The sequence below is a fragment of the Solanum stenotomum genome, chromosome 1, assembly GCF_019186545.1.
Source record: "Solanum stenotomum isolate F172 chromosome 1, ASM1918654v1, whole genome shotgun sequence".
NCBI classification, from domain to species: domain Eukaryota; kingdom Viridiplantae; phylum Streptophyta; class Magnoliopsida; order Solanales; family Solanaceae; genus Solanum; species Solanum stenotomum.
This window is the reverse complement of record NC_064282.1, coordinates 51,350,124-51,360,430: the sequence shown is the minus strand read 5'-3', so window position 1 is coordinate 51,360,430 and position 10,307 is coordinate 51,350,124. Positions and strand designations below refer to the sequence as shown.

The 10,307-nt window shown below is 35.8% G+C and overlaps 1 pseudogene; it reads left to right on the top strand.

Annotated features, from left to right (window-relative positions):
* Positions 1-4,555: 4,555 nt before the first annotated feature.
* On the top strand, positions 4,556-6,479 carry LOC125854144 (uncharacterized; annotated as a pseudogene).
* The last annotated feature ends 3,828 nt before the right edge of the window (positions 6,480-10,307 follow it).

Sequence of the window (10,307 nt, the reverse complement as noted above, 5' to 3'; positions counted from 1 at the left end):
AATCAGCTAACTCTCGACCCACGAACAGACCCACTATCTGTAGGCCAGACCACGGTCTGTGGATCGAGGCCCCCTTTTATCCAGCCTTTGACGCAAACGACGGCCGACTAGCACGGATCGTCGTTCGATTCACGGTCCGTAGGTCTGATCGTTGGTGAATGCCAGCAGCCAATCAAGGGGAAATTGTTGATTGGGTCAACTTCAAATGCTCATCACTCCCAGCACAAAAGGAATTATGTGTCCCATGACCTATGTTATGATAGATAATTGAATCCTCTTTCCAACGCCACCAAGTTTTCTAAAATCTGACCTCCGAGTACACAATTATGCTCATTTTAGTTAAGCCCTGTCGGGCAGACTTGACCTACGACCCCAATCTACGGACCGTATGTTGACCTACGGCCCGTAGGTCCCTTCCGTCAGTCACTCCGACAGCAGTTAAGTCAGGGGTCTTTTGGTCTTTTCATATTTCGTCGAACCCCTAAGCTACGTTGTTTAGACCCTAAATCATGAGGTTTTAATCAGTTTAAGCCTAGAAATATAGCTAGAACTTAATTACCTAAGTCAAATCATTAATCAAAACCTAGAAAATTAGAAGCAAGAGAGGAAAAAGTCAACCAGCCCTAGCTCCAAGAACGCAACAAGATTTCTTCAGTTCCAACCAAGAAATCAATTCTCCATGAAATTTGTCACCAGGTATGTGGGATTTCACTAGTAGGTTCCTTTCACCCATTAGGTCCCTAGTTTTCAGTCAGTTTCTTGATTCCCTTATTATGACTAGACCTAGGATTTCTTGAATGTTAGAATTATTGGGTTCTTAGCTGTTAGAATGATTCAAATCAGATTAGTAATGTTAATATTTAGTTTATTGCATGAATTCCAAAACCCTAGCTATGTATTTCTTTAGATCTTGAATTACACATGCTAGGTAAGATATTTCAGTTATTCAGTTATACATGCCTCAATTATTAATGCATCAATATCAGTTTAATTGTTGCATACTCAGTTTGCATGTTCAGTTTGAGCTATCCAGTAACTTACAAAAATTCAGTCATAATGTGTTAATTACTTAATCCATTGAGAGTAGCATAATACCGAGTTGGACTAGGGTTCAGCGTACCCAAATAGTCCAAGAACTACTGGCCACGTAGGTTGTAAGTCCTCTCCGTGGGCATTATTTTAGTGATCACTCCAGCATGCCTCTATACCTCTGGCAAGGTATATTGGGTCCTCTCGCTGGGGCGTATACATCGGACTCCACATTTAGCTCATGTGGTTTTATTATCCATTATTAGTAGCTCTCACAGATCAATCAGACTCCATTGCATTGACCATGTTTCAGTATTCAGTCTCAAGATGTTATAACTTGGTCATTACATTTAGATTAGTAATGTTCAGTATTTCAGCATCAATATCATGTTCAGATTATTTCATTGCTTTATTGCTTTGTTCAGTTATATGTTATTTCAGCTTTACTCTATCCTGCATGCTCAGTACCTTTCAAGTACTGACGCATACGTGTGCTACATCTTCTCGTGATGTAGGTTCAGGTTCTTAGCATCCAGATCACTCTTAGATCGATTCTCGATCTTCAGTTCAGCAAAATCAGTGGTGAGTCATCATTCTCCGAGGACAATAGTCATGAGTTTCTTTTCAGTAGTTTTAGTCCTTTCGTTCAGTTTTGCTAGACTTAAATGGGGCTTGTCCCAAGATTTCTAGTCAGTTTAGAGGCTATTTTCAGACATAGTAGAATTCACCTTGGTTATGAGTTAATATTTTTCCTTGTATTAAACTCACCAGTTTTCATTCTTCTAAGTTATAGTATATGGGAATTCCCCATCTTTTCATTTTATTTATGATTATAGCTTCCGCACAGTCTTTAGAATTCAGTTTATCTTTAGTATGCTCATGATTATGCCAGCAGGGTTAGCTTGGGGTCACTTGTCATTCCCCAAAACTTTGAGGGATCTCAAGAATGATGAATTTATGGCTTTAGAGCAAGGTGGTATGTCTGTGGCTACTTATGAGGCCAAGTTCCATGCTTTATCTAGATATGCTACGTAGTTGGTTACTACTGAGGAGGAGAGGATCTAGTTGCTTATTAGAGGTTTGAATTCTGAGTTGCAAGTATTATTTGTTCATAAGACTTCTGCAGGGAGGAGTTTTAATGAGGTGACAGACTATATTAAGAAAGTGGAGCGGGTGAGGCGAGATGGTCAAGCTAAGGATTGGGCAAAAAGGGTAAATAATTTTGGTAACTTTCGAGGCTCTTACTCTAAGGGGTGTGGAAGGCCAACACTTGCAGCCAAGCCAATTTAGTCTGCTATGCCCGCCTCTACAGGTAATTATTTGGGAACCCCATCTTATAATTTTCAGGATAGTTAGAGTGTTGTGCCTTCGACGGGGAGCAGACCATCTTTTGATCGTACTTGCTACAACTGTGGTGAACCTGAGTAGATGAAGAGAGATTGTCCCCACCCATGTGTGTTAGATTCTGTGCAGCAATAACAGTCTAGAGTAGTGGTACCCGCGGGGAATGGTGATAATTGTAGAGGACATCCACAAGGTGAGCGAGGAGGTAATCAGTGAGGCCGTGGAGGTAGATGAAATTGTAATGGTAATGGAGGTAGGGGTAACGAGCAACTAGGTAGGGAAGTGGTTCATCAAGATGATAGAGCTAAATGTTATTATGATTTCTCAGGCAAAAATGAGGCGGAGGCATCCGACGTGGTGATCACATGTACTATTTTTATTTGTGACCGGATGGCTAATGTGTTATTCGATCCGGGTTCTACTTATTCGTATGTATCTGTGAGATTTGCCTCTGATTTTGAGATTATTTGTGATATACTTGATGCCCTCATTCATGTTTCTACCTCTGTTGGAGAGCCAGTCCTAGTCACCCATGTCTATCGTGTTTGTCCTATTGTGTTTATGGGTTTTCAGACTTGGGCTGATTTGGTGATTTTAGATATGATTGACTTTGACATAATCTTAGGCATGACTTGGTTGTCCCCCTATTATGTTGTGTTTAATTGTAATACTATGTCTATGACTCTAGAAATTCTGGGAAGGGAAATATTAGAGTGGGAATGGGTGTACAAGCGTAAACAAGCTAAGATTATATCCTCCATTCGGGCTAGTAAATTAGTAGAGCAGGGTTGTTTGGCTTATTTGGCTCATGTTAGGGATGTTGAGATTGAGGCTCCATCCATTGGGTCTATTCCTATGGTATCTGAATTTAGTGAAGTGTTTCCTAATGACTTGCCTCGTATGCCTCCGGATAGAGATATAGATTTTTGCATTGATTTGGAGCCTGGTACTCGTCCCATTTCTATCCCTCCATATCACATGGCTCCGACAGAATTAAGAGATCTTAAGGCTCAAATCTAAGAGCTCCTTGATAAGGGATTTATTCGCCCTAGTGCTTCCCCATAGGGTGCTCCAGTTTTGTTTGTTAAGAAGAAGGATGGTAGTATGAGAATGTGTATAGATTACCGGCAATTAAATAGGGCCACTATTCGGAATAGGTACCCCTTGCCTAGAATAGATGATCTCTTTGACCAATTGCAAGGTGCAGCGGTTTTCTCAAAGATTGATCTAAGATTCGATTACCATCAATTGAAAATTAGGCATGAGGATGTGCCCAAGACAGCGTTTAGAACTCGTTATGGGCACTATGAGTTCTTGGTTATGTCTTTTGGTCTGGCCAATGCACCTACAACTTTCATAAGTTTGATGAATGGGGTGTTCAAGCCATTTGTTGATTCCTTTGTGATAGTCTTTATTGATGATATTTTGGTTTATTCGAAAAGTGAAGAAGAGCATGCCAACCATCTTCGTACTATTTTGGGTGTTCTTAGGGAACAAAAGTTATATGCTAAATTTTCAAAGTGTGAATTTTGGTTGAAATCAATTACATTTTTTGGGCATGTAGTATCAAAAGAAGGTGTAATGGTAGATCCTCAAAAGATTGAAGCGGTTAGGAATTGGGTTAGGCCTAGCTCTGTGACGGCGAGGATGAGTGTGCTATAGATGAGGAAGTTGACATTAATTGTAGTACAAAAGAAATTTCTTATTTCCTGGTTGTTACATCAATCTAGGGATATCGAAGCAAAAACAAGTTCGAGGAAAAACAACATGTAAGAATATTCATGCAAGAAGTTTGGAAGAAAGGGAGGAGGTGACATTTGATAAAGGACAAGCAGTGGGACCAACCGATAAGATAGTGTCGGAATTAACCAATTTTATCGGAACAATTGCAAGAAATCCTAGATTCATCAACTTGATGTACACTAGTTGGCATGCGGTGCCAAAAGATATTAAAAAGCGCATGTGGGAATATATCAATGTAAGAACAATTAATTTTGAGATTGCATTTTTTATTGTTTTTTTTTTACTAATGAAGATAAATATATTTTATTTTGCATAGTCCAAATTCCTAATTCCAGTAGAAGAAAAGAACTGGGTGATGACTGGTCTTCGTGATGCTTGGAGGCGACACAAACAAAAAATTAAAGAGAGATGTTTTGATAAAAATAGTGTTGTTGAGGATATGCTAGCGAAACGTCCTGATGACATTCCAGAAGCTCAATTCTGCCAGTTGATCGAGTATTGGAAACACCCAACTGTTCAAGTAAAGCTAAAATAGTGCATTTCTATTCTTTGACATATTTTGCATCATATCTATTCTATTCTTTTTGATTTATCGATTCAAACATCTCTTTTTATAAAATTTAATTACAGGCCATATCTGAGGTGAATTCTAAAAACAGGAAACAACAACGGTGAAGGCATCGAATGGGACCAATTAATTTTGCAAGAGTACGCGTGGCATTGGTAATATACTTAGCAGACATATGAATTTCATTTTTTCATACTTTATTAGAAGATGTTGAATTTTTTGAATTTCTTTTGATAAAATTTGTAGCGTGCAACAAAAGAAAACAACGAGGAACCATCGCAGCTTGAAATGTTTATTGCAACTCGTACAAAGACGGGAAAGGAAATTCAGGCCGATACCCAAGTTGCAATAGTAAGTTTTTTAAAGAGGATTATTGGTGAATTTAATTCAGACTAAAGCATTATATATTGTGTAGAGTGACTCCATTGAATTATATTAAGTATGTCATCTTCTTCTTCTTCTTGTGCAAGTACGAGGACATATTAAATATATTTTATTTTGAATTCTTTGCCAGAAGGAAGGTAAATTAAAGTTAACAAGTAAATCATAAATTGCTTTTAGCCATAAAGTAAATAATTCTTACAGTTAACTATGGATGTTAATTTTATTCAACAGACTGAACTTCAGAATCGTCAAAATTCTAGGGAAACAGCTGATGATGCCTTTAGGGCAGTGTTTGGAAAGGAGCAGCCTGGCCGACTTAGGTGCTATGGCAGATCAGTGACAACAAGTTCTCTGAAAGAAGATGAAGAAACTAACAAGCTAAAACAAAAGCATGCTAATGAAATCAGTTCTCTGAAGGAAGAAATGAATGAAATGAGAGTAGAAATGTGACATTTTTTTAGTCAATTGCTGCACAACAACCCTGCATTGAATGTTCAAGATATACCAGGGGTTGTTGGATCTAACCTTGTTTCACCTGTTGATGCAAGTAGCGCACAAGCTGTAAGAGGCCAAAATATTCCACATTCTTCAGGGTCAACTCATGATTCGGTTCTTCAAAAAGTATTTTGCTGGTTCCTTAAGGCTTTTCTCTCTCTTTCTCTCTTCTGGAACCTCTCAACTGTATTTTCCTCAACTTTGTCTAGTTGTTCTTGTTGGCTGTTGGTTTGATCTTGCACAACAAGATCATGATAGTTATTATGAGTAGAAATAGTAGAGTTGAGTCTCTTACCTCCTGATTTGGTTGTTGATTTGTATGTGTAGTTGTGGCTCCAGTCGACAGTCCTTGCTTGGTAGTGATATCATTGTTAGCCTGATTTTGTCTTAGTCGAGTAGCAAATGATTGGATAGTAGTCCACCATCTCATAATCATATTTCTAAGAGGTTTATAATCACTGTCAATCACTAGAGAATCCAACATAAATATTTTAGATATTTCTAGCAAAGTGCCCTGCCAAAAAATTGTGATCAATAGTGTCTTTTACTGATTTATAGCAACAAAAACATTTTGAAATGTTGTTGACCAAAATTGTGAGCTTGTTTCTTTTCTCTCTAATCTGATCCCAAGTAGATGAGAATGTGAATTCTACATTTGCATTGGGTTTCTAGATTGGTTGATTAGAAACCATGGGCTGGTAGTGAATTTGAGTCGCAAGAATGGTCGGGACAAGATCCGGAGATGCAGTTTGATAGAAAGTTTTCTGTTAAAGTTCACACATTTTTTGTTAAAGCTGCACACTGGAAATCTGAAAATCTAGAAATTTGGAATCTGAAATCTGGAAATCTGGAAATATGGAAATCTGGAAATCTAGAAATCTGGAAATCTGGAATCTGGAAATCCATCAGGTTTTGAAATGAATATGAATATTGAGGATTCATATAGCTAAAGCAACTAGTTTTGAATTGATGTATAGTTGTTGTTTTATAAGGTTTCATGCCTATCTTTAACATCTAGGATTCATATAGCTAAACATCTACTTTTGATGTCTTTTACAAATCAACTCAACAAGCAGCTAACTCATTTTGTGTCCCTTTCAAAGCATTATTTTCCGAAAGGAAATAATAAAAAACCCAAAAAGGTTTTTGTAAGTTGTAACTTCCAGATTTCTGGTAAGTTAATGGATATGCATTCCCTGAAACTTTGGTCTTAGTATTATCTATTCTCTCATAACATGAAGATCTATTAGGCCATCATCAAGCAAATTGAAGTTTATATCTTAGAGAAATTAGCAAAGGAGGCATACGGCATGTGTGCATGATATGCTTTTGGTAAATTCAACTAGGACTGACTAAAACTTTTAAAAACTAGGATTGGGGAATAGAAAACATGAGAGTGGAAATAAGATGCTAATGTTGAGTGTGAGCATACCTGTCAAAGGAGAGTTGAAATACAAGGAAATCACCACCCATTAAATGTAATAACAATATTAACAGCTCCTCTATTTTTTGATAACTATGTGATTATGAGGGTGTTGTTGGAAAAATAGTGCAGCTTCACAAATTGGACCACATCTTTCCGTAAAAATTTAAAATCCAGAACTGTTGTGCAATGTGGAATGTGGAACTCTTTGCCTCTTCTATAACTGTTGCAATCTAACTTGTCATAAATTCTAAATGTGTAGGAAAATGGAGGTGATCAAATTTGAAGGGTCGCTACAAGTCAATTTGATCTCATTGAAGTGGAAAGAGTTTTTGAACTATTGTAAAAGTTTGAATACATTATGTTTGATTTTGTGAAATATATTCTTTGCTAGAATATATTGAACTATTGTAAGGGTACTTTTTGAACAATTGTGTACACATATTTAGAATATTGTTGTATAAGTATGTGTAAGTACGTACAAGACGTACTATCTTTTGAAGTTTATTGCAAATCTATATATTTGAATTACTTATGAGCCAATCTAATGCTTGAGATTATTTATTGCACAATAATATTGGTGTTTTTTAATTAGAAATTGTGGCATACAAATATTTTATAGCCAAAATCATATGGCCACACTTAAAAGTGTAGCCATAGGACTGTAAATTGTGGTATGCACATGGGCAAGGACTACACTTCAAAGTGTTGTCATACATTAGATAGAAAAGGCAACACTTTAAAATTGTTGTCATATATTAGATAAAAAAGGCAACACTTACAAATCGTGGGCAATAAGGAAGCTAAGGCCACGCTTAAAAAGTGTAGTTGTATGAGATAGAAATGTTGCTATTTGAGGTACATAAAAGCGTTGTCATTTTGCCTTTTAGGCTACGCTTTTAAGTGTAGCTGATAAGGCAACACTTGAAAAGTGTTGCCTAAACTCTAAGGTAACGCTACTTTCGGGCACCCCTGGAAAAGTGTTGCTTAAAGTACAAAAGCGTAGCCTTTTATCAAAGGCCACACTTTTTGCTAGTTTAGGCAACACTTTACTGGGGTGGCCGTAGGCCAAAAATGGTGTAGTGTCCAGATAAAAGATGGAGATCACTAGTTATTTGACGGATAAAATGAAGATTATTAAATACGCCTTCTTTGCTGGAAAAAATGGAGATCATCTATATCTTCTTTATCGAAAAAAATGGAGATCATTATTGAAATATTTTCTCTCTCCCTCTTCACCTCTCTCCACACATACCCCTTCTTCCTCACAAATCGAACAAAAAAAATAGAAATCAAAATTAAAAAAATAGATCTTTTAAGAAAAAACTATCAATTTTAAATGAAAATAAGAAAGAAGGCATAAAGAGAAATAAAAATGATAAATTCATACATAATATATATTAAAACCTCTAATTTTTTTAAATGAGAGTTAACAATGATGGACAAGGTAACTATTAGGGAAAGTGAAGAAATGGAAAGGTTTGAGGTGGGCAGGGTGCGGGGGTGGGTTAGGGGGTGTATAATTTTTTCTATTTTTTTTAGTTTAAAGTATTTTCTTTTGGGATTTTGTTATATTCAAAATTCATTTTTATAATTATTTTAAATTAACATGTCAGGTGTCTTCATTTGATTCGTCATTTTGCCACATCATATGCATGAATATTACACATACTTTCTCTTTAGACTAAGTGTCAGAAAAATATTCAATAGGTACTAATTATTTTTTTAAGATTGAAGTGTCTAATAGGAAACAATGTTTGTTAGGCTGTCTAAGTAAATTATACAGACAACTTTAAGGGGCTATAGATGAATTAAGCCATAAATATAAATACTCGATTAATGTTGGTGACTCATAATTAACTTTTAGTTTAGCCCATGAATTGCGATGGGTCTTGTAAAACTCCGTTCAAGAAATGAATTATTGAAGGTATATGAATATATTATAAACGTTTAATTTCCTTGCACTTATTCATACATTTACTTTTTTTAAAAAATATATATATATTATAAATTTTTCCACTCAATTTTATTTACTGTTTTACGTAGGTTTTTTATTTGGTCTTGTACTTTTTGTACTGAAGCATGTGGGTCATGCACAAAATAAATCGATCAAAATTCGTATTAAATGTTTGATCTTTATTAGTATCAGGTTTGTTTGCTAGTGAATATTATTCAATGATTTTGATGTTAACCAGATGGGTTTGTTTTATTTGATCTATTTATTATAGACGACAAATTAATTAGAAAAGAATAAAACGTTTTCTCTATAGGACAGAAGTAGTCTCCCTTATGTTAGGTTTTCTTTTTGGATTTAAAGTTGAAGTAGTTACGAAACTTAACACGCATACCCTCCAAACTTACGATTTTCCCCAAATTGACATCAAATCCCCAATTTCAATTTAAATTACGCAATTTCTTCATTTAATCGGATCCGACTGACTAAATCATTAAATCCATTTTCTTCATCAATGAACATTTCCTAAAAAAAGGTCCCCCATTTTACCATGTATTTCCACCACCATACCAACAATATCTATAACAATTAACAATACACATCATGATTGATGAAATAAAAAAAGAACTTCATCAAGCACAAGTATTGTTTTTGTTTCTTTTTATTTATTTATTTTTTGTTATTGACTTGAAGAAGTAAGAAAAATCTTCTCTCAAAGTGTGCTAACAGGCTTAGTTGGCCAGTCACCACGATGCCACTCTCCCCTTCCCTCTTTCCTCCATTAACAAAGCTTTGATAATTGTCTAAAAGTGCCTAAATTTGGTCGGATCTTTGTGTTTTAGGTGTTGCTTCGACAATGTCCTTGAAGTCATGTCACGCCACACCTCCCTCTCTACCCTGTTAATGTTGAATCTGATCGATGAAATTATTGCTCCGACGAAGCTTCATTTTTCCCCGATAAAATTCATTGACGGGTTGTTTTCATTTTATTTTTTTCCTATCCTGTATTGTTTATTGGTTGCCGCATTTCTGCTTTGATAAAGAGAAAAATTCTTCAACACTCAATTTTTTGTGAAGAAGGATTATTAGAGAAAAAAGAGAATCAATTAATTTTATTTTCAATTGAAAAATCTCAGCACAAAAATTTAGTTACATACTATAAAGGCCATTGTAAATGGAGTATACAACTTAAAAGGAAGAACGATTTTTTTCCTCATACCTGTGCAAATATAATTTGGAGAATTATGGCAGTAGCTCTAAATGAAGTTCTTTTAAAATGGATATGTGAAATAAGTTTAAGGTTGTTTTTCTGAAGGAGCCGTCATTTTCTATTATTTTGAGTTAAGATAGATGGGGGGGGGGGGGGG